This window comes from Schistocerca nitens, chromosome 5 (genome assembly GCF_023898315.1).
Source record: "Schistocerca nitens isolate TAMUIC-IGC-003100 chromosome 5, iqSchNite1.1, whole genome shotgun sequence".
Lineage (NCBI taxonomy): Eukaryota > Metazoa > Arthropoda > Insecta > Orthoptera > Acrididae > Schistocerca > Schistocerca nitens.
This window is the reverse complement of record NC_064618.1, coordinates 421150545-421176610: the sequence shown is the minus strand read 5'-3', so window position 1 is coordinate 421176610 and position 26066 is coordinate 421150545.

Genomic DNA, 26066 nt, shown 5'->3' with positions numbered 1-26066 from the left:
TAGTTGTTACAATCTTTTCTGTTTCCGTGTTTAATGATTGGTGTGATTACTGCTTTTGTCCAGTATGATGGAACCTGTCCCGACTCCCAGGCCATTTCAATTATCCTGTGTAGCCATTTAAGACCTGACATTCCACTGTATTTGACGAGTTCCGACTTAATCTCATCCACCCCAGCTGCTTTATTGCACTGCAATCTATTGACCATTTTCTCCACTTCCTCAAATGTGATCCTATTTCCATCATCATTCCTATCCCATTCTACCTCGAAATCTGAAACATTACTGATCGTATTTTCACCTACATTGAGCAACTCTTCAAAATATTCCCTCCATCTGCCCAAGGCATCCACAGGATTCACCAGCAGTTTTCCTGACCTGTCCAAAATACTTGTCATTTCCTTCTTACCTCCCTTTCGAAGACTGCTAATTACACTCCCGAATGGTTTTCCAGCAGCTTGACCCATAGTCTCCAACCTGTTTCCAAAGTCTTCCCAAGATTTCTTCTTGGTTGCTGCAATTATCTGTTTGGCTTTGTTTCTTTCTTCAACATAACTTTCTCTGTCTACCTGAGTTCTAGTATGTAGCCATTTTTGATACGCCTTCTTTTTCCTTTTACAGGCTGCCTTGACTGTGTCATTCCACCAAGCTGTTTGCTTCATCCTACTTTTACACACTACTGTTCCAAGACATTCTTTAGCCACTTCTAGTACTGTGTCCCTGTACCTTGTCCATTCCTTTTCCAATGACTGTAATTGACTACATTCAACTAACTGGTACCTTTCTGAGATCGCTTTTATGCCTTGTGCCTGATTTCCTTATCCTGAAGTTTCTCCACTCTTATCCTCCTACATATGGACCTGACCTCCTGCACTTTCGGCCTCACAATCCCAATTTCACTGCAGATTAAATAATGATCAGTGTCATCAAAGAATCCCCTGAATACACGTGTGTCCCTCACAGCCTTCCTGAATTCCTGATCTGTTATTATATAGTCAATGACAGATCTGGTTCCCCTGCCTTCCCACTTATACCGGTGAATGTTCTTATGTTTAAAAAAGGAGTTTGTGATTACTAAGCCCATACTGGCACAGAAATCCAAGAGTTGTTTCCCGTTCCTGTTGGCCTCCATATCCTCTCCAAATTTACTCATAAACTTTTCATACCCTTCTGTTCGATTGCCATTCCTGGCGTTAAAATCACCCATGAGCAGAACACTGTCCTTGTGCTTTACTCTAACAACTACATCACTGAGTGCCTCATAAAAACTATCCATCTTATTTTGATCGGTCCCTTCACAATGCGAATATACTGACGCAATTCTAATTTTCTTGCTAGACACTGTCAAACCTATCCACATCAGTCGTTCGTTTACATACCTTATTGCAACTACGCTCGGTTCGATTTCTTTCCTGGTGTAAAGCCCTACACCCCATTGTGCTATTCCTGCTTTGACTCCTGACAGGTAGACCTTGTATTCTCCCACTTCCTCTTCTTTCTCACCCCTTACCCGAATGTTACTAACAGCTAAAACGTCCAGCTCCATCTTACTTGCAGCCTCTGCCAGTTCTGCCTTCTTCCCAGAGTAGCCCCCATTGATATTAATAGCTCCCCATCTCATTACCATTTGTTTGCCAAGTCGTATCTTAGGAGTCCCTGATTTGTCAGTTAGAGGTGGGACTCCGTCACCTCCAAAGGTCCGAGGCATTTCGCTCTGATTGTTGGCAGAGATAAACAATGTTCCGAGTATTTATTTCATCGTTTGGATAGGGTCCCCCATCGGGCAGACCGTTCGTCGGGTACCGATCTTTCAATCTGACGCCACTTCAGCGACCTGCAGTCGATGAGGATGATAGGATGATGATGAGGACAGCACAACACCCAGTCCCTGGGCGGAGAAAATTCCCCGACCCAGCCGGGGTGTTCCGAGTAACCCCCTCCCTTCTTTCGTTGCACTTTACTTTAGCTTTGACATGTCTGAACTCAGTTTTCGAAGTCAGAGTGCATTATTACTGGGTCACATTCAGCGTCTGGGTTTGTATTTCAGGGTATAAACCGGGTTCACAATCTTGTATGAACACTTAGAGGAAGTTTAAGCAGTGGTAGGCTCTCAATGTAATGAAAACTAAACTTGGACGGTTTTAGAAGTGATTGTATAATGCTACTGTAACAAAACTGTCAAAAGTCATTGTTTCACAGTTATGATAACAGCATCTGATCCTGGAAAATATTGGCCACCTAGATGGATGTTTGAAGATGCTAATTCGTAACTGTGGGGTGGATGAGCTAGAAAAACGAAGTATTATTCTGTCACATACAACGTGTACCTACACGAGATTAGTTCATTTTTCTTGTCCTGTGATGTCACATTTAATTTTTTAGTGTGTTAGATGTACAAGTCAAAACTATTAACAAATTTAAACAGGTTAAGACGTTAGTAAAATGCCGCTCATACTGACTCCGGAAGTTCACTAAATGTTACACCTTTAATTTCATGTACATTTTTTCTGATTACTATATGAACCCTTTTGATGGAATGGTTTAATTTTCATGCTACTTCCCTTATCTAGTTCAGTTCATCAGAGATAAGATAAGTGGATAATTGTGACTCGGCATACTGTAAACTGGAGCGAATTGATGAGAGGTGATTTGGTCACACAGAAGATAACAGCGATCCAACGTTTGACTATATATGAAAACGAAAGAGTCTATGATCGCAAGTAATTGTTTTATTCAGTGACCGGTTTCGATAGTAATGATCATCCTCAAGTAGGTCTAAAAAAGAATGTGCTTATTTAGGAATACCAGCATTATGATAAGTTAGCAGCATTTTAAGTAACAGCGTTGTTTCACAGTGTGTGAGCAGCAACTAACAACTAACATACCTGTCTCCTTGAAGTTAACGAAAGAGACATATAAAATTCTTCGACCTTGATTGGCATCATTTATGCAGTTTAAAAACATAATAAAACTGTAAGAAACTCTCATGGCCCGTAATGCAGGTTTATCGTTAGCACATTAACTTCAAGGTGCAGTGTAAACAGCTGAGTAGTCTTGTCCCATAGGTTTCACTCACTATAAGCACTCTCTACGGCAGTGATTTCGAAACATTCTTTGACCATTATCAGCGAGTGCAACAACCAGACATTAGCTAGCGCCTCTGCACCCCCCATCCTTCTCTGCCGTCTCTTGCACTCCTCCCTCGCATTATCAACTTTAGCACTTAACTAAACTGTAGAATGAAAGATTTTTTTTTGGAACGCTTTTATTATTGAAGATGAAGAAAGATGCGTTGTGTTTAGTTTGTGTGTGTGTGTGTGTGTGTCTGTTAGAATGAATAGCGAAAGAATTTGTGGTGCATCGAAAATGCTGTTCACAACTCTTTTAGATAAGAAAGTTAATTGTCACAGTTAGGATAGACACTTCTTAGAAAACATACTTCCTAAGCATTACTCTTCTCCATTACGGCACTTGCTTGACCTGCACATTGCAACCCCATTTAAAATAAAACAGGTTTAGATGTGTGCACTATACTTACTGTTTGTAAATCGCTTGATTACTACACTCCTTACATCTGACCTGGCAGAAACTGGACGATTTCATGCTGTTAATGTTTTGTGTCTAACCACTCTAATAATAATACTAATAATAATAGTAATACTAATAAAACTGTATACAGCACTATAGTAGCCCTTTTCTAGTTACTGCTGTGTCATGCTGTCAATTATTTCATTTATCTGTCTCGAAGTGAGTAATGAAGCCATTTATGGTGTACTGCAATTAGTATATAGAACTTGTAGAGGCATTTTTTAAGATATTTAGCATTGTTACGTATATTTCTCACTTTTATCATCATCTATGTACGAGACAAAGCACAACATACGTGTGGAGTGTTGACAACGTGTATAATCAGTATTAGAGACTTACAAAACTCTGATAATAGTAATAATCTTTTGAATATAGTTTAGCTTCGTGACAGAAACAGAATCGAATCGTTTAGTTACTACCCCTCAGAAAATTTTATTTCAGAGGGTAATTACCCCCACGCTGGAAACCGCTACTCCACAGTGGCGTGTTACAAAGCCAGAGGTACGATGTTGAACATTCTATGTGAACCACAATACATTAAGTTAAAATATATCTGAAAAAGAACTAGAGCTAAAACATGGGTCCACAGTAAACAGTTAGAATTCATAGATACTACCTGTCAAATAGGTGTCTACGACGTATATAGTACACAATGAATTAAACTGAAAGCAGCACCTCAAAACACGAAAACAAAACTGCAGGCTCAATGGGCTCGCTAAAACGGAGCCAGAAAAATGTGTGCAACTCAGGGCCAGCGCAGAAAACAATTGGACAGAGTCAGAACATCCGGACATACAAGAGCTAAAACAACCTGTCATACAATGAAAAATAGACGTTCAGTGTAAATTCGTTATGTTCGTTCAGAACTTCTATGGGGTGGCTTTGCTTATTCCCACAGATCGCTATTTCCTTCAGAAGATTCGACAGGAGGCCCTTTGATACCCTGTGTACGTCTTTCAGGTTGTAATCTATGTCGGGTACAGTATGCTTGCGTTCATTTCAGGTGCTGTCCAAATGCAGTTTTGTTCTGCGCATGTGTATGTTCCCTAAACCTAATATTAAAATTTCTACCTGTCTATCCAATATAAAATTTCTCACAATCATTGCAGTGTATTTAATACACACCCGAATGTAAAAAGTTATCATGTTTTCCACCTATCTTGTGTCTAAGCGGCAGATTGAGACTATTATCTATTTGAGAGCCGCATCTGACTGTTGTGTTCTTCTGTTGCTTAAGTTGCCGTTGAAATAGCTCCATAAAATATCATCCGGCCAAAATCTTGTTACTTTCCGTTGGCTCTGTGCTCTTGAGAGTTTACTCTTTTTTCTTTGTCCTATTGTAATGTCGCAAGACAAACCTGTGTGCACGTTTGCCACGGTTATTTATTTTAATATTTCTTGGCTGTTTAATGGCAAGCGAGTGAGTCGGTAACTCTTGGAAAGGCTCTTTTATATTACACTTTGTGACAGCATTTGGCAACTTTTACATTACAACATCTTTTATATTATGTTGGGTGACAGCATTTGGTGAGCAATGTTACCTGCTCACATAGGTTTTCTATAAATGCTGATCGTTATGTCTGCTGTTAGTTTGTTCTCGTTAGGTCTAAATAGTAGTTATTTTTATCTGTTTCGATGGTAAATATATTTCTGGGATCATAAAAGAAAACCACTACGGGAAGACATAGAGGTCATTTGAGCTATCTTTTAGCATCAACGAAATGTCATCTACATAACGTTTATAGTAATGACATACAGTCTGACAATGTATTTAAACATTTCAGCTAGCGTCTCAGCTGAACAAATTCCCATTTGCAAGGCTTTGTTTTTGGTAATATATTCTACTATTAAAAGTGAAGAAGTTATATGACAGGACGACTTCAAAATTTTCAACGAGCTTCGTGGTTTCTGCTGTTAACTTACTTCGGAGGCATTAGTTTGAGTTTTATAATCTCAATAGTTTCATTAATTGAGGACTTTGTTGTAAAGTTTAGTGACAACGAGTGATGCCAGAATTGCACCATTAGGAATGATTATGTCTATAAAAGCGTTAGCCAGTTAACGACTGTTTTAACCCCATAGGTTTCGTGATATGTGTAAGGTCCTTTCAATTTTACCTTTGTTATTTTATTAAGTTTTACCAAGGGAATGTCCGATTGTGAAGGATAGGATGAATTGGGTTGTCACTCCTACGAATTTTTCAGTGAGACAGACGCTCAGGGATACTGAGATTCATCATTTTAGAATCTTCTTCTTCTCTCTCTCTGTAAGTAAAAATGTAAATTTGTCAATTTTTTACGCAAGCTACTTGAATTTTTTTCTTTGAGAACTTGTTTAGCTCACTAATATCCTTTTCTGCAACAAAGGTTTCAGTTTTGCTAATGTAGTCGTCGGAATATATAACAGCAGCATTGCCCTTACTGGCTTTAGTGACTATAACGTTCTGCTTTTTTAGTTTAGCACTGAGATTTTTTAAAACATGAACATCCTAAATTTTTATAGTGGTACATTCTTTTGTAGAGGTAAAGTTTTTCTAACTTTAACAGAAATAACTGAGAGCTGAAGTCAGTTTTACAATTTCACTACATGTTTTTGTTTCTCGTATGATTTCTATTATTAACATTTTATTGTGGCATGATATTACTGTGTAAACCTCTTTCTAACAGAGATGTTTGTCTTCACTTAGGCTGAGTTCTGAAAGATTAGATACTCTGCTACGAAAAGAGTGACACATTGTAGTATTTGTCTTTTATTTTTATTCCTGATATGTGAATTATTGATTAGTTGTCTTTCAATGTCTTTTTTCTATTTTTAGAATATTTGGCGTAATTTGTGTGCATCAGAAATGTCATTACCTGATCCATTGTTGCCTATTGACACTACTTATTACCATCTCTTTCAATCCTTGTTCATTCCCAGTAATCACATACACATCTCATACTGGACTGATGGTACGGTTAAGCATATGCTTTCCTTGAGTTGGCAACACTTCAACACATTCTAGATCTTGTTTGCTGTACAAAACGTATGTCTGTATAATATTTGTTGACAGCTGAAGAGTGTCTTCGAAGAGAGCATTCTCGTTGTGAATATGCTATTCTTTGTAATTTTCATGTTTACCAGCATTGGTGTGATGCAGCTTAATTACTATTTTTCTCATACATCTGTTTTCATTTATTAAATAACCAGAAAACTTTTTGGTGGTGCTTTAGAGTACCGTTTGGCCATGTGTGCACCTTTCATATATTGCTAGGCAAGCGTAGTTTGTTTTTTCTTTGATGTTTTCCGTTATATTTTACTAGCTCTGTTGATCTTCATGCATAAAGATCAGACTCATTTCAGTGTTGGCATGATTACCGTTTTCGTATTCTCCTTTTTTTTACAGATAAATACCACTTTTCTTTGTGAAACAATAGAATCGAATGAAGCTAGTGAGAGATAGTTACAAACTTTGGTGTATTGCAGACCAGAAAGACTACATTCTTGCCTTTGATGTTCATGCAGGGAGAAACGAATGTCTGTTGAGGGAATCTGAAAAATGTGCTGTAGGAGAAGGGTATCAAAGATGATTTAGGCGAAACAAGGAGAATGGGTTTTGATAACTTTTTACTTCCATTGCTCCGCTTGGAAGGCTAAAAATCTAGAAATTTTTCGCTTTTGGCGCAATAAGAACGAACATCAAGATTTCCTATCAGGCCTTTCTCTCCCCAAAGAAATAAAAAGAAGTGACTTTCATTATAGGATGTCATCATTAACAATAGGGGTATTTTTGAGGAAAGAGAACAAAATTGTCAGTAGTGGAACAAAGTACATTTCAGCACATTTTGTTGGTGTTGGATGCATCATCAGGGCAGGTATGCCCTTAGGGGCAAACCTATTGTTCTCCTTTAATTGGCAGGCACATAACCTTTTGTTCTGCTAAAAGGATCCTTCCTTTTGATTGAAAAGGCACTTTACCTGTTGTTCTCCCCCACCCCCACTTCCCTCCCCCTGTCAGAAAACCTGCCCCCTCACTACTACAGGTACATTTTCAGGTCTGAGCGATTGGAGTAGCTCGTCACGCTCTTATCAATTTGATTGACTACTTAATTGAATTGATCAATTAATTCATTAACCCTCCAGTAAACCCCCTCCACTCCCACCATCCCTTCCATAAATGGTCAGGAAAAGGACTCAGTCGATCGATCACTTGGAGGGTATTCGATTTTAGTGTATGGAATATTGTTTAAACAATTTAGTCAATATGTGGAATACTTTTTATGTAAACAGTTTATAGGACTCAAGGAAATGTATAAAAAATATGGAATCTGCTGGCCCTGTGGTGGAGAGGAAGGACCTCATAACAGGAAATTCAAGGATATATTTTGTTTATTTATAAAAAATTCGGTTTGCAGCGGTTGGAAATCTGTTACTCATCGTTCTCAGCTGTTTGGAAAGATGTGGGTCTATTTAGAAGTAATTGCATGTGGCAGATATGTTGCATAACCTACAGTTCAGAACTGCACTCTGGATGTCTTAACCAATTGTTCATCCCTTTGTCACCACTTAACCTATTGTTCTGCATAGTGGTTTCCCATGTCATCTACATCCACTTAAACTATTGTACATGCTTTGATACAATATAAATTTATTAGTTATGTCCTCCCACCATTTCCTTGTACACTCTTCGAATTTCACACGCTTTTGAACTCCGTTTCTGGGGCACTGCTTTGTAACCTACCTCCACACTCCTAAACTATTGTAATGCATTTTACATAAAAATAATGCAAATTAAATATACAGATTAACCTAGTGTTCTGCACTTAAACTGCTGCTCTGCTAATGTCACTCACCCACCCAGCCCTTCCCCTTTACTATTGTACCACTAACACCACACTGATCTAAAAAAATTATCTAAATGAATTAAATTGATATCCTTCACATGTATGGGGTAGTTTTTTAAATATCCAGTATTGTATTGGTAGAGGAAATCGGTGGAATATAGTTTCAACAAAAGATCAGTAGTAAAAAACAGATACCATCACCCGACGATCGACGCTGACACTGCCGACTCTGCACCCACTGCCATGAGCTGGGAAGCACCGGCGGACACCGCAAGGTGACGAACGCTGGGGCATGAACAACCGCCCTCTTACCACTATTGCCTACAGCCAACAGGTGTAAGTCACGCCTCTTTTCGGGTATAAAGTTAGAGTTCTTCGAGTGTCATACTGATGTCAAATCTCTATGTAAATAAGAGCCAAGTCACCATCTGTCTGACTGGGGATACCGATGTCACAGGTCGCGCTACAGCAGTCTGTTCCAATGTTTCCCAGAACAGCACATGGAAATTCTTGTCCTAACAGTATCTGCTTATGAAAGTAGCCCAGAATAACACCGAATGCATTCTTCCTGATGATCCTAATGGGACAGCTCGTCTCTTACCCATCAAACTACTGCTGCTGCGAGTGTGGGAGCACTGACCATCTTTTTTTTTTCTGCCGATGAGGGTTTCAGCGGGAAAAAAGTATTTTGTAAGGATCGCCATATTGCACTGACAATTAAACCCTGAAAAATGACCTACAGATCATCAAATACAGAGAGACTCTTACTCCATTACACTGCTCTGCCACTGAGGATGGAAGCTTGAATATTAGTGTGTGAAACCGATCCCCAACCCGACAATATATCACCATGTACCGTGTCTGTGTAGCAAATATACAATTTGTATCCTGCACCAATACAAATTCACCTCTGTTGCACCGTTCATACAGCTATCGACCACGAGATACTTGTACATATACCGCAAAGACTGTTGTACAATGGCTGAGTCTGTTCCCCTTGGCACAAAGACGTCACTGTTTCTGGCCCCGACCTATTTGCTTGCTTGCTTGCTTTCTACGGCCATCTCCAGAACTTGGGATTGAAATAACACATCTATTTTCACATGGTTTGTCAGAGTATTATACGGTTTACGAGAGACTTCTGGATATCGCACACATACCAATGTCGCTTGCATATCAGTATCGCTTGCACAGTGTAATACCGAAGATATAGACAGGAAATCATTTCTCTAGAAACCCGAAACCTTAGTGAGATGCTGTAAACAACTGAGTAACTAGAAGCTTACCCAGTCTTCGAAGACCTTTACATGAAAACTTGAGTGGTACCGCTGTGTCTTAGAAAGAAATGCGTAATCGTCGTACAAACCGCTATACAGGTATGTTAAAAAAACACTGTCACAACGACTATATTACTGTCACAAGCAGTCCTGGTTCTACAGGGCAGACAAGTATCCATGTTACAACCTACGAGGTGTGGCTAGAAAAAAACCGGACTAGTACTGGTGAAACAATAAAACGAATGCAATAAGGCTGAAAGTCGCGTAGCCTGTCACGTGACTCTCGCTCCGCCTACTGCTCGAGTTTCATCTGCCTCCTGCACTCAGTCTGCCCGTGGCGTCTGTTTTAAGTAGTTGACGTTTTGTCTGTGCGTCGGAAAATGTTGAGTGTACAGAAAGAACAGAGTGTTAACACCAAATTTTGTTTCAAACTAGGAAAATCTGCAAGTGAAACGTTTGTAATGTTACAACAAGTGTACAGCGATGATTGTTTATCGCGAACACAAGTGTTTGAGTGGTTTAAACGATTTAAAGATGGCCGCGAAGACACCAGTGATGACACTCGCACTGGCAGACCATTGTCAGCAAAAACTGATGCAAACATTGAAAAAATCGGTAAACTTGTTCGACAAGATCGCCGTTTAACAATCAGAGCAGTGTCTGAGTTAACAGGAGTTGATGACCTCAGATGTTAAGTCCCATAGTGCTCAGAGCCATTTGAAACATTTTTGAACAGCAGAGAAAAACAATGTTTCAAACAACGACATGGGGCTACAGGGAGCTTCTATTGTGACTTACAGTATAGTCTGTGGGATACAGTCATCCTCCTACAGTACAGGTGATGAAGCTTTAAACTGCTCTGTGCAGTGGATCAATACCTGTATATTTAATGTGATCATCATATGTGCTCGGTGCCGCCACACATGTGATATTTGTGTTCGATATATGGGAGGAGAGAGATGTGGTAAAAATCTTATCGAGTTCTCTATTGCATGAAGTTAGTGGAGCTTTCATGTTTCGTAATTTTTCTCTGTGGGATGGTACAGAACAACGATGATAGCATGTGGGAGTGATGGAAGTGAATGGGCCCTGATGGACGAGAATCTGCTTTAGACTGCAGTATCAGTATGTAGTTTTGAGAAGGACAGCAATGAATTAGCAAAATCCTCGTCCTTCTCCCAGTTCCTGTACTGTCTTTTATACTACTTCCTGTTGCAGGAGCGGGCTTCGTTTGGCGCTGACCTTACACATCGCTTGCAGTTGGCGTAGCTACGACAACATGTTTCCATTTCCATTGAATGGTCAAAACATAGTCCTGTCGCACTAACTCAACTTAGCCTGTTTCTACACAGGTTGCAGAAGTTGGTAGATATAGCTTTCTATGACTTCTACTCAGTTCTGACTTAAATTGGAACGATCACATGCACAAAACTGCAAGGGTGGTAGCACAGAGTATGAGGGGCAGTTGCAAGATGCGTTGTTGTTGTTGTTGTTGTTGTTGTGGTCTTCAATCCTGAGACTGGTTTGATGCAGCTCTCCATGCTACTCTATCCTGTGCAAGCTTCTTCATCTCCCAGTACCTACTGCAGCCTACATTCTTCTGAATCTGCTTAGTGTATTCATCTCTAGGTCTCCCTCTACGATTTTTACCCTCCACGCTGCCCTCCAGTACTAAATTGGTGATCCCTTGATGCCTCAGAATATGTCCTACCAACCGATCCCTTGTTCTAGTCAAGTAGTGCCACAAACTCCTCTTCTCCCCAATTCTATTCAATACCTCCTCATTAGTTATGTGATCTACCCATCTAACCTTCAGCATTCTTCTGTAGCACCACGTTTCGAAAGCTTCTATCCTCTTCTTGTCTAAACTATTTATCGTCCATGTTTCACTTCCATACATGGCTACACTCCATACAAATACTTTCAGAAACGACTTCCTGACACTTAAATCAATAGTCGATGTTAACAAGTTTCTCTTCTTCAGAAACGCTTTCCTTCCCATTGCCAGTCTACACTTAATATCCTCTTTACTTCGACCATCATCAGTTATTTTGCTCCCCAAATAGCAAAACTGCTTTACTATTTTATGTGTCTCATTTCCTAATCTAATTCCCTGGGCATCACCCGACTTAATTCGACTACATTCCATTATGCATAGGGACTACCTAAAACTACGGTGGAATTTTATTGTAGCGGATGGGTTCGAGAGACGTGACACGTTTCGAGATATGAGGGTGCCAGAAATGTGATTCACTAGTGACTGTAATCATTAAAGGTCTTCTCCATAGGATCCAACGCAGGTATGTGCCTGACTATAATGGATTCCTAATCCCAGACAGCATTTCTAGCAGATAGCGTAACACCAGAGATCTGAAAAGCTAGTGTACATTTCTTACGACCTCAATCAGAACACCGTCTACTGTTTGTGATCATTCTCAATCAACCTTCACCTATAACCCAGTCGATATATCACCAAACCTCTGACATGGCATCGACACAGAATGTGTTACAATACTGGAGAAATATCTATCGGTGGCATGAGCGAGTTAAAAATATCAGTTTCATAGCACGTTCCTTAGCTGAATCACTCTCTAAATTCGGTAATTATATTACGAGGTTGCCCTGTCGGCGACGTGTAACCGCACTGTTGGTCTGATCACCGTCTATATTCAGTGTCGTGATATTTGTCTGGAAAAACCACTTCATTCAGAGGTAAGGCCATACCTCGATTTATAAAGTTGGTATAGCTTTTAACATGGATACTTGTTCGCACCTGTAGTAGCAAGACTGCTTGTGACAGCAATATAGTCGTTGCTACCATGCTTTTTAACACATAGCGGTTTGTAAGACGATTACGCCTCTCTTTGTAAGACACAATGGTACCATTCAAAAGAAAAATTCATGTCACATGTCCATACATGGCTGATTTTCGGTCAGTATTATTTTGTATCACGGACAATCAGTAATTGGCGATGCATAAAACTTAGTAGTACACTTAGTAGTAGGAGATGCGTGATGGGTGCGCCTTGAGCATCAGGCTTGTCAAGTATGTGTTTGTGTTCAGACATGTGCAAAGGAAATGTCTGTGTCCAGTCATAAGAAAGGTACGAATCTGAAGTGGAATACTGTAATAGTAAAGGGGAGTGTCTGTCAGGTCATCAGAGTAGCACAGGTATTTCTATTTCCATTGCCACAGCCATCAGCAGGGTGCATTTCCGATACTTCGCTCATTGTCGAATCTCATTCAGTTGAGACCACAATCATAACATTTAACTGTAAGCATAGCGATCAAAAATATATATGTGACCGGTTTCCTAGGAGTATTCTCATTTGGCCTATGAATGCTTGGTGTAATAGCCTGTGGCAGTAATTATTCACGTTTCCTGCTAACGGCAGTAGCTGTCCGAATTGAGAGGCCTCTTGCGATACAGGAATGTGGTTGACTTAACCGTGTCGTCCTCTAGATGGCGGAATAGCGAACTATTACTTAATATGTGTTGAAGAGCTTTCGTGAATACATGGAAATTTGAGAAGTTTCAATGTGGACATGTGTTTACACAGGACCACATTCCCTTTCCCCTCCCCCATGTAAATTGTCTGGATGACTGCTTCTGCACATTTCCCACTTTATTTGGTTGAGAGAACATCAATTATGGTGTGCACATCTATCAGGTGAAAGACAGGTGGAAGACAAGTTTCTTGGTTCTCTTGACATGAGAAACACCTTACTTGACTTCGTAAATTATAAGGATGATTTCGGATATGTTATATCACCGACATGGGATTCGCGAGTGGAAATGTCAATTTACTCCATTTTTTTTCGTGTTTTCATGTAAAGGTCTTCGCAGACGGGATAAGTTTCTACTTACTCAATGGTTTACAGCACACTCCTCCTCGCTAATGTTTTGAGTTTCTAGAGAAATAATTTCCAGGTGTGGCGCACTGGCAGTGGCCTGTGGCTGGAATGATTCATATTTCTGGCTGTCTGAAAGGAGACACCTGTTGGGATGCATGAATGTAGCTGACCGAACCATGGCGTCCTCTAGACAGCCGACTAGTGAACTAATACATAGTATGTGTTGGATAGGTTCCGCGATCGTGTGGAAATTTGAGAAGATTCAGTATGGATATGTGTTTGTCCTGGACCATTAATCCCTCCCAGGTAAGTCGTCCAGTTGACTGCTTCTGCAAATTTCGCGCCTTTATTTAGTTGAGGGAACATCGATTGTGGTGTGTGTGATTAGCAGGTGAAAAGTGGGTGAAAGACGTGTTTGCTGGTTCTCTAAACATGAGAAACACCTTAGTTGACATTGTAAATTATAAGAATAATTTGGAATCTATTAGATCAGCAACATCGGTATTGGCGAATGGAAATATCAGTCTCCTCTATTTTTTGGGGGGCGGGAGGGGGGGGATGGGTGGTAGTTTCACGTAATGTTCTTCGCAGACTGGGTAATTTCAATTTTCTAGTTCCTCAGTTGTTTACAGCACATCTGAAAAGTTTCAGGTTTCTAGAGAAATGATTTCCAGTCTACATCTTACGAATTACACTCTGCAAGCGATACTGATATGCAAGCGATATTGCTGTGTGCTTGATATCAGGAAGTATAGCGTAAACGGTATAATATTCTGACAAACCATGTGAAAATACATGTGTTCTTGTAATCCCAGAGTCTGGAGATGGCCTTAGAAAGCAAGCAAGCAAATAGGTCAGGGCCAGGAACAGCGACGTCTTTATGCCAAGAGGAACTGACCCATCCTTTGTATAACCGTCTTCGCGGTATATGTACAAGTGTCTCGCGGTCGATAGCTACATGAGTGATGCAAGAGGGGTGAATTTTTATTGGAGCAGGATAGTAATTGTATGTTTACTACATCGACATGGTATGCAGTGATTTATAGTCGGGTTGGGGATCGGTTTCACGCTCTAATCTTCAAGCCTCGGTCTCAGTGGCAGAGCAGTGCAATTGAGTAAGAGTCTTTCTGTATTTGATGATCTGTAGGTCACTTTGCAGGGTTTAATTGTCGGTGCAATATGGCGATCTGTATAAAATAGTTTTTTGCCGATGAAACTCTGGGTAAATTCAGTTAGAGACGAGCCGTCCCATTAGAATCATCAGGAAGAATGCATTCGATGTTATTCTGGGCTATTTTCGTAAACAGGTTCTGACAGGACAGGAATTTCCATGTGCTACTCTGGGAAGCATTGGAACAGATTGCTATAGTGCGACCTGTGTCATCGGTATCCACAGGTAGACAGGTATCGCGCCAAAAACGCTGAAGTGCGCGCAGCACAGAAGGTGACTTGCCTCTTATTTACACAGAGATTTGACGTCAGTATAGCACTCGAAGAACTCTAACTTTATACCCGAAAAGAGACATGACTTTCACCTGCTGGTTGTAGGCGATAGCGGCGTGAAGGCGGTTGCTGGCGCCCCAGCGTTCGTCGCCTTGCGGGGTCCGCCGGTGCTTCCCAGCTCATGGCAGTGGGTGCAGAGTCGGCGGCGTCAGCGTCGAGCATCGCGTGGCGGTATCTGTTTTTTACCAGTGATAATTTGTTTAAACTATATTCCATCGATTTCCTCTACCAATACGATGCTGGGAATTAAAAAAACTACCCCATGCATGTGAAGGATATCAATTTAATTAATTTACACAATTTTTTTAGATCAGCCTGCATCAGCTTGTAGGCTGGGAAGGACACCCGAAAAGTGATGGCACTGCCTGCCCTGTGCTTAAGAGAAACAGAATTTGTAAAATCTCTTGTTGTACTGTGAACTGCATGGAATGACTCCATCGATGGGGATAAAGAGAAAATTAATGGCTTCATGGTTCTGACAAATGCAAAGCACATCAGCCCAAGAGGTGCAAAGCAAGTTCTGACATAAAGAAATACATAAAAGAAAGAAATCAGAATCCTCAGTTTCAAAGGATGTAATAATAACAAATAATGGTGTTCACTTTATCACTTTTGTAGCGAATGGGGGAAGGAAGACCCGAAGTTCAATCTAGACACACCCAACATGTTTATTTTGTGTTGTATTGCTCTGTTGCACTGAAAACAAAAATTATTCTACTGAATTCATTTTAGTAACGCTGTACAACTACCTTCTTAATATTTACTAATAGTTAGCCTTTGTGCTAAGAGCAGTTGAATGGAATGGACAGTGTCTTGAAAGGTGGATATAAGATGAACATCAACAAAAGCAAAACGAGGATAATGGAATGTAGTCGAATTAAGTCGGGTGATGCTCAGGGAATTAGATTAGGAAATGAGACACTTAAAGTAGTAAAGGAGTTTTGCTATTTGGGGAGCAAAATAACTGATGGTGGTCGAAGTAGAGAGGATATAAAATGTAGACTGGCAATGGGAAGGAAAGCGTTTCTGAAGAAGAGAAATTTGTTAACATCGAGTATAGATTTAAGTGTCAGGAAGTCGTTTCTGAAAGTATTTGTATGGGGTGTAGCCATGTATGGAAGTGAAACATGGACGATAAATAGTTAAGACAAGAAGAGAATAGAAGCTTTCAAAATGTGGTGCTACAGAAGAATGCTGAAGATTAGAAGGGTAGATCACATAACTAATGAGGAGGTGTGGAAGAGTATTGGGGAGAAGAGAAATTTGTGGCACAACTTGACTAGAAGGAGGGATCGGCTGGTAGGACATGTTCTGAGGCATCAAGGGATCACTAATTTAGTATTTGAGGGCAGCGTGGAGGGTAAAAATCGTAGAGGGAGACCTGGAGATGAATACACTAAGCAGATTCAGAAGGATGTAGGTTGTAGTAGGTATTGGGAGATGAAGAAGCTTGCACAGGATGGAGTAGAATGGAGAGCTGCATCAAATCAGTCTCAGGACTGAAGACTACAACAACAACATAGCCTTTGTGCTATACTACCATCAGACTGCCAGACAGTACTAAAAAGTAACACCTTTATTAAATAGTGAAAAAGTAAAATAAAATAAAAATTCTAAGAAATGTTTTGTTTCTATTTACTACCGTGTTCCATAAAAAATCAGTGCAGCTTACACTGAGATGACAAAAGTAATATGATAGTGATATGCATATGTTTATTTAAAATGTCTATTTAAAAAGGCTGATACAAATGCTCTTAATGCCTTTTTAAGAGACAGTCTTCATTCCTTCCAGTCTGATCATGTAAGTGTAGAAAAGTTGTGAAATATTTTAAAAGAGATAGCAATGACGGCAATCGAGAGATATATATCACATAAGTTAATAAGTGATGGTACTGATCCCCCATGGTACACAAAACGGGTTAGATCGTTGTTGCAGAAGCAGCGAGAAAAGCATGCTAAATTTAAAATAACACAAAATCCCAAAGATTGGCAAAGTTTTACAGAAGTTCGAAATATGGCGCGTACTTCAATGCTAGATGCTTTTAATCATTTCCACAAAGAAATTCTGTCTCGCTCATACATAAAGCACACCAGTGGCAAGACGCAATCAATATCTTCACTGCGCGATAACAACGGTGAAGTCACTGATGACAGTGCCACTAAAGCAGAGTTATTAAACGCGGTTTTCCGAAACTCCTTCATCAAAGAAGAAAAAAGTAAATATTCCTGAATTCCAATCAAGAACAACTGCCAAGATGAGAAACATAGAAGCAGATAGCCTCGGAGTAACGAATCCTCTTAAATCACTTAATAAAGGCAAGGCCTCCGGTCCAGACTGTATACCAGTCTGTTTCAGAAATATGGTTCTTGTGAAACACAACTAGCTCTTTACACTCATGAAGTAATAAGTGCTATCGACAGGGGATGTCAAATTGATTCCATATTTTTAGATTTCCAGAAGGCTTTCGACACCGTTCCTAACAAGCGTCTTCTAACCAAACTGCGTGCTTATCGAGTAAAACAGAAGTAATATCCGGCGTTCCCCAAGGAAGTGTTATAGGCCCTCTGTTGTTCCTGATCTATATTAACAACAAAGGAGACAATCTGGGTAGCCGTCTTAGATTGTTTGCAGAGGATGCTGTCATTTACCGTCTTGTAAAGTCATCAGATGTTCAATACGACTTGCAAAATGATTTAGATAAGATATCTGTATGGTGCGAAAAGTAGCAATTGACCCTGAATAAGGAAAAGTGTGAAGTTATTCTCATGAGTACTGAAAGAAATCAGCTAAATTTCGATTACGCGATAAGTCACACAAATCTGAAGGCAGTAAATTCAGCTAAATACTTAGGGATTACAATTACAAATAACCTAAACTGGAACTACCACACATATAATATTGTGGGTAGAGTAAACCAAAGACTGCGATTCATTGGCAGAACATTTAGAAGGTGCAACAGGCCTACTAAAGAGACTGCTTACATCACGCTCGTTCGCCCTATTCTGGAGCGCTGCTGTGCGGTGTGAGATCCGCATCAGGTGGGACTGACGGATGACATGGAAAAAGTACAAAGAAGGGCAGCTCGTTTTGTATTATAGCGAAATAGGGGAGATAGTGTCAAAGACATGATACGTGAATTGGAGTGGCAATCATTAAAGCAAAGGCGTTTTTCGTTGCGACGGGATCTTCTCATGAATTTTCAATCACCAGTTATTCTCCTCCGATTGCGAAAACATTCATTTAGCACCCAGCTACATAGGGAGAAATGATTATCACGATAAAATAAGAGAAATCAGGGTTCGCATAGAAAAATTTAAGTGCTCGTTTTTCCCGAGTGTCGTTCGAGAGACGAACAGTAGAGAGACAGCTTGAAGGTGGTTCATTGAACCCTCTGCCAGGCACTTTATTGTGAACAGCAGAGTAATCACGTAGATGTAGATGTACATCTGGCGGAAGTACCGCGTACTCAAGGTATATAAAGGCAACACATTAGCGGAGCAGTTATCTTTACTCAGGTGTTTCATGTGAAAAGGTTTCCGACGAGATTATGGCCGTATGATTGGAGTTAACAGGCTGCAAATAGTAGTTGGTAAATATTTCGCAATCCGCAGCGTCAAGTGTGTGCCAAGAATACCAAATTTCAGGCATTACCTCTCTCCACGGAAAGAGCCGTGGCCGACGGCCGTCACTTAACGGCCGAGAACAGAGGCGTTTTCGTACAGTCAGGCAACATTGCGTGAAATAACCTCAGAAATCAGCGTTGGACGTACGACGAACGTATCCGTTAGGACAGCGAGGTTAATGTTACGTTAATGGGCAGTGGCAACAGACGACCGACGTGACTGCTTTTGCTAACAGCACGACATTGCATGCAGCGCTTCTCCTTGTATCTTGACCATATCGGTTGGCCCCTGAATCACTGGAAAACAGTGGCCTGCTGAGATAAGTGGAGATTTCATTTGGTAAGAGCTAATGGTAGGGTTAGAGTGTGGAGCAGACCCCATGAAACCATGGACTCTTATTATCAACAAGGCACTGTCAAAGGTTTGATAGTGACTCCACAATGGTGTGTTTACACGGAATGAGCTGGGTCCTCTAAACCATCTGGACTGAGCATTCACACGAAATGGTTATGTTCGGTCACTTGGAGACCATTTGTAGCCATTCATGGACTTTATGTTTCCAAGCAACGATGCTCGACAATTGTTCGCATTTTGTTTGAAGAACATTTTGGACAATTGTAATGAATGGTTTGTCCACCCAGCCCGCCCGACATGAACATATATGGGACATAATCGAGAGAGCAGTTTGTGCAGAGAATCCTGCACTGGCAACACTTTCCCAATTACGGACGGCAGTGGAGGTAGCATGGCTCATATTTCTGCAGGGGCCGCGCGGAGTGGCCACGCGGTTAGAGGCGCCAAGTCACTGAATGCGCGGACCCTCCCGCCGGAGGTTCGAGTCCTCCCACGGGCATGGGTGTGCGTATTGTTCTTAGGATAAGTTGGTTTAAGTAGTGTGTAAGTCTAGGGACCGATGACCTTAGCAGTTTGGTCCCTTAGAAATTTACATACACTCCTGGAAATTGAAATAAGAACACCGTGAATTCATTGTCCCAGGAAGGGGAAACTTTATTGACACATTCCTGGGGTCAGATACATCACATGATCACACTGACAGAACCACAGGCACATAGACAAAGGCAACAGAGCATGCACAATGTCGGCACTAGTATAGTGTATATCCACCTTTCGCAGCAATGCAGGCTGCTATTCTCCCATGGAGACGATCGTAGAGATGCTGGATGTAGTCCTGTGGAACGGCTTGCCATGCCATTTCCACCTGGCGCCTCAGTTGGACCAGCGTTCGTGCTGGACGTGCAGACCGCGTGAGACGACGCTTCATCCAGTCCCAAACATGCTCAATGGGGGACAGATCCGGAGATCTTGCTGGCCAGGGTAGTTGACTTACACCTTCTAGAGCACGTTGGGTGGCACGGGATACATGCGGACGTGCATTGTCCTGTTGGAACAGCAAGTTCCCTTGCCGGTCTAGGAATGGTAGAACGATGGGTTCGATGACGGTTTGGATGTAACGTGCACTATTCAGTGTCCCCTCGACGATCACCAGTGGTGTACGGCCAGTGTAGGAGATCGCTCCCCACACCATGATGCCGGGTGTTGGCCCTGTGTGCCTCGGTCGTATGCAGTCCTGATTGTGGCGCTCACCTGCACGGCGCCAAACACGCATACGACCATCATTGGCACCAAGGCAGAAGCGACTCTCATCGCTGAAGACGACACGTCTCCATTCGTCCCACCATTCACGCCTGTCGCGACACCACTGGAGGCGGGCTGCACGATGTTGGGGCGTGAGCGGAAGACGGCCTAACGATGTGCGGGACCATAGCCCAGCTTCATGGAGACGGTTGCGAATGGTCCTCGCCGATACCCCAGGAGCAACAGTGTCCCTAATTTGCTGGGAAGTGGCGGTGCGGTCCCCTACGGTACTGTGTAGGATCCTACGGTCTTGGCGTGCATCCGTGCGTCGCTGCGGTCCGGTCCCAGGTCGACGGGCACGTGCACCTTCCGCCGACCACTGGCGACAACATCGATGTACTGTGGAGACCTCACGCCCCACGTGTTGAGCAATTCGGCGGTACGTCCACCCGGCCTCCCGCATGCCCACTATACGCCCTCGCTCAAAGTCCGCCAACTGCACATGCGGTTCACGTCCACGCTGTCGCGGCATGCTACCAGTGTTAAAGACTGCGATGGAGCTCCGTATGCCACGGCAAACTGGCTGACACTGACGGCGGCGGTGCACAAATGCTGCGCAGCTAGCGCCATTCGACGGCCAACACCGCGGTTCCTGGTGTGTCTGCTGTGCCGTGCGTGTGATCATTGCTTGTACAGCCCTCTCGCAGTGTCCGGAGCAAGTATGGTGGGTCTGACACACCGGTGTCAATGTGTTCTTTTTTCCATTTCCAGGAGTGTACATTTGAACATTTCTGCAGGGGATTTCCAACGACTTCTTGAGTCCATGTCCCATCGAATTGCTGAACTACTTTAGGCAAAAGGTGGTTCGATACGATATTACCAGGTATCCTGTTACTTTTGCCCCCCTCAATGTACGTATATGGTTCTATACTTAGCATATCTAAAGCTTTTAATGATTCCCATAATTGAGTTTCAATCCATTGCGCTTCACTTCTTGTTTTAACCGATTGTACAGGAGTTGTACGGTTGCTTGGATTTTTCATGGATGACAACTGCCGACTTCTTTTACCCATCCTTCTTAACCCGATGGGACCAATGACCTAGCTGTTTGGTCCCCTCCCCAAAATCAACCGACCAACCATATATCATGATTCTAGGTCAACTGGAAGTACGCTGTAGGTGTTTATGAACGAGTTTAGGAGTATCAAAATATGCATTACCTTATAAGCTTATGTGTTTTACGCCGAAAAGGAACTGTAACAGACGTTAGTATATCAAATGTCAACTTCATAACGTCTGTCGGTTCCTGAGAACAAGGGGTCTTCTCAGAGGCAGACAGACGGTTGGATAACAAACGACAAATAATTTTTTTCATGTGATATAATTACAAACTAACAATTTTCCGATTTTTCCTTTACTTTTTTTTTTGTGGAGCCTCGCTTAATGCCAATTTTCATGATTCTGTGTTAATGGGAAGTACACTGTAGGTTTCAGTGAGTGAGTTTACAAGTATTTTCTTTCGAACTGATGGGTTATTCCCGAAAATAACTTCATAATACATAATTAAGTGGAAATATGCAGAATATATCACAAGATTTATTCGTTTCTCTCGAAGACTAGCAATTATACGAAGAGCAAAAGTAGCTCAATTTAATAGTCTGAGCTGCTCGGTCATATGGTTCTTCCATTTCAAGTTTGCATCATTCAAGTTTGGATCATTCTACGCTATTTACTGAAGCCTGCTCGTGTTAAAAATCAGTTGTTGGCACGACTCTATTTGTTGTACGGGACTAGGAACAGTCCATTCTCAGATAACCACTTAATATTTCTTTGAAACAGATCGTTAAGTCTCTTTCGTTCCTTTCGTTCTAATGGCATTTGTTATGAGACAGTACCACTGTCTGCAGAAACTGCCAGTTCTGCTGGATGCATTTTAAGTGGAAGGTCAAGTACATGTAAGAGTGACGGAAGTGCACCTAAAATTGAACCTTAGGGAGTCCCTTGTGATTTCTCCCCAGTCACAAAAACGTTTCTTCTTCGAACATTATTTGAAATATTCAGCAGTAGGCCTACTTTTAGCGTTCTCTGTTTCCGAGAACATTTCTCTTCGAGAAAATATGTAATCTACGTAATTTACTTTAAAATGAATTAAATAATCTTAAAGTTCAGGGAGGAAAAGTAACATTGGTTTTATTCCATTTTCTATTTGTTTAGTATGATTAAAAACAAGTGTATGTAAAGCCGTCAATTCTTTAAAACTCAAGTTTTTCTAAGAGCCTAAATACATGCAAGGGAAATGGTGGTCGAAAAGTGAGAGTAGCTATCTCCAATGTTATTCAGTCTGTACAAGTGGCAAGCAGTAATGGCAATGTAGGAAAAATTTGGAAAGGGAATTAAAGTTCAGGGAAAAAAGTTTAAAAAAATATGATTGCCGATGTTATTGCAGTTCTGTCAGCAAGGGAAAAGGAGCAAATGACTAGGAAGAGAGCTGAAAGGAAACTATAGTGTCTTGAAACCAGGATATACGACGAATGTCAACAAGAGCGAAGGCTGGCCGCGGTGGCCGAGCGGTCCTAGGGGCAGGTTCGAATCCTGCCTCGGGCATGGATGTGTGTGATGTCCTTAGGTTAGTTAGGTTTAAGTGGTTCTATGTATCTTGACCACAGTTATCCGTACACTCTTACTCTGGAAAATGTTTCACAAGATCCCTGCAGTGTGTGAAATGTAAGAGCAAAATAACTGTAAAACAAAGTTTTCGCAAAGAACGAGCTTCATTGGTACTGTCACCGGTTTAAGAACATTGTTTCAGTAAATACACTTTGAGGTACAATAATGTAAAAAAGTGTATTTGTACAACAGGAAAGCAGCAGACCAAAAATGATAATTATTAAAAATCAATAAAAAAAAGCCTCGACCGCGTTTTCAGTTTTTTCATGTGTTGTCGACCGGTTTCGGCCTATCCTCGAGTTATCTTCAGGCTTACACCGCCATTGTAGCTGTTGGTCGGGCAGACGGAGCGAGACCAGTAGAAGTATGGTGACAACCGTACTTCCACGGATATCGCTCCGTTTGCCACACCAGCAGAACATTCAGAATGTGCTCCACTATAATCTGTGCCAACCACTTCCATATAGTATCAGTTAGCAAACAACGAAAGGAACGACAATTGTGCGGCGGTAACTGTCCAGTGTGCAGCCATTTTAGTTCTTAAGAGTATAAAATGAGGTTTGACAGCCACAACCGCTAAGTTTTCTGTGGCAGTGGAAAATATCAACATTGATTCTTCCTAGTGCTAAATATCCCTCAGCTATTAAAGAGGAAAACTAAAACAACCAATAAACGGTTTGATTTTCTGTTATTACCTGAACAATTTTCTTACAACTATTGACGACATATATTACACTGCAATAGGTAAACTCCTTAGGAAGAAGAATTTAAATGTGCTTTATAACGACTTATTAGTAATTTTTGCGTTTTTTTCTTGTTTTAATAGAACTGTTTTATTTGAGAGCAAATATAATAATATGACTATAATTGTGTTATTTGTGATGAAGAAAAACAGTTGTGTATGAGACATGTAATCATAACGCATAAATTCTTAAGTAATTCTTTTAGAAAATGTTATCGTTGTAGAACAATATACTTCTTTTGTCTGACATACTTCACTTGTCATTTCCTTCTTCACCTTTCCTTCTCATAGCTGCGATCTGTTAAGATGCATGTATCAATGTAAATCTCGTTCAGTGAGTACTTATTTTCTTCTAGAACTTAGTGTCACTGTGTTTTATTAACAAGTTTTACGGTGTAAATGCGGGTGAGTCTGATTGTACAAAGGCGAAGAACTGGCTTCTACGATGTCTTTTTGGCCACCATTAAGGTTTTCATCGTCAGTTTAACTCTCCAGATAGAGTTAAGGCGTACACCCATTACAGAAACGTTTTTCGATAAGTATTATGCTTGTTAAAGTCAAGGATCAAGTGGATTGTCATGAGCGGTTAGAAAAAAGATCGTCTGTAATGTTAAAGAAGGACATGTGTGGGCCATTTAACTATTATGCGTGTAGTAAATTCTCCAAGTTCGCCACTGTGAAACACGTTATCAAAGCAAAGCTACAGTTTCTCCTAAATGAGAATGACAATGTGACGGCAAGAGGAATATTAGGAAAAACTGGCAAGGAAGCACTGGAAATATTTTCGGAGAAATATGTCTATACCAGATAAAGAGGAATTGGCCGACGTCAAAAATGGACGATATAATGAGAGAGCTGCCTGCAGTACCGGAACAGACTCGTGTAAAAGACTTTTATCTTTAGGATGTGGACATAGAGCAAGACTGTGCGGGTATTTTTTATAAAATGGAGATGTGTCACTAACATGAAACCACAGATTTTGCGTGGAAGGAGATTTCCAGGGAAATAGCAAACGGATTGCGGACAATGATAAGACATTTCTTTAAAGTCAGTACCGTAATTAGACTGTTGTTTATTTACAGTGTTACATTTATACTGTAAAAGTGTAAATGTGTAAATGTAATACTGTAAATAAACAACAAAATTACACTGTAAAAGTGTAACTGTGTAAATGTAACACTGTAAATAAACAACAGTCTAATGGCGGTACTGAGTTTAAAGAAATATGTTATGACTGTGGCCCCGCATTATGAAAAAAATTATTAGACGATAAGACAGTTGTTATGCCCAATAACTGCTTGCATAAGGACCGGAGGTGGACGTACGCTTTACTGACTTCTTCAGTTTGTGATGCTGTTTCTCTTGAACAAATCATCCAATTTTCCTATAATTTTAATCCTTTGTTTGTATGCACACGTACATCACATCTCCTGAATTCAGTCCCATTCGGATAATTCCTTCGTGGTGCCTCAATTTTTGTTCGCCCTCGGCTGTAGTAAGTGAAAGAAATTCTAATTGTGCTCTGGATATAGCCGACGTCAGGCGTTTTTCGCAACTTAGATTTAGCGTTGGCTTGTAGTTCTCGTGTTTATTGCTGACTGCTGTAGTTATTAGACCGATTTCCGACGTACCACACGACAAGGTACCTGAAGTGTCGGCCCTCGAGCCAGGAGCCACACGCTCCCTGCGGTGGAACTCCTAGCGGCTTCTTAATTGCCCGTGGAAAATTACCCAAGATGCTATAGCCACAGCCGAGAGTATAATAACGCAACGGCTTAAGATCCTGTAAACGGAGCAGGCACTCTGTAAGGCGGCGAAATCTCTCCCCGGAGGCGCGTCGTTAAAACCGCAGGGAATCGGGGAGCAAGGTGAGAACCCGTCGCCCCATCACCGCCACCTGAACTCAACGATTTGCTTATTCAAGAGATGCTCGCGCAGAGTCGCTGCAATTCCCGTACGGAATCTTAATTAAAGCCACGTTATCAGCGTCGGGCCGGAGCGTGCTCACGGCAGGCCACGCCCCGCTCTGTAGCCAATATGAGGCTCCTTTAATTGGCCAATTGCGGCAGCTTAGCAATCATCTACGCATATTACGGCATCGTAATTTTTAATTTCTGATTACCAGTTGGCCCCGTTTAGTCGGCACCGGATGTCACGCAAGTTTGGTTGTCCAAGAGGTCTCGACACGTACGGTAGAACATGAGGCGCGGATAAAGAGAGGTCTGTATTCATCCATCACGAAAACCCGAAAACTCTGAGCGTAATGGCTGAATATTATGAGACCTTGGCCCTTTGTTATCGTTAGGAAGGAAGTCCATTCTTTAATTACTCGATCTAAGTTTCTTTTAGTGTAATTTGTTTCGCCAATGCTGCCTCGCCTACAAGATTGTAGA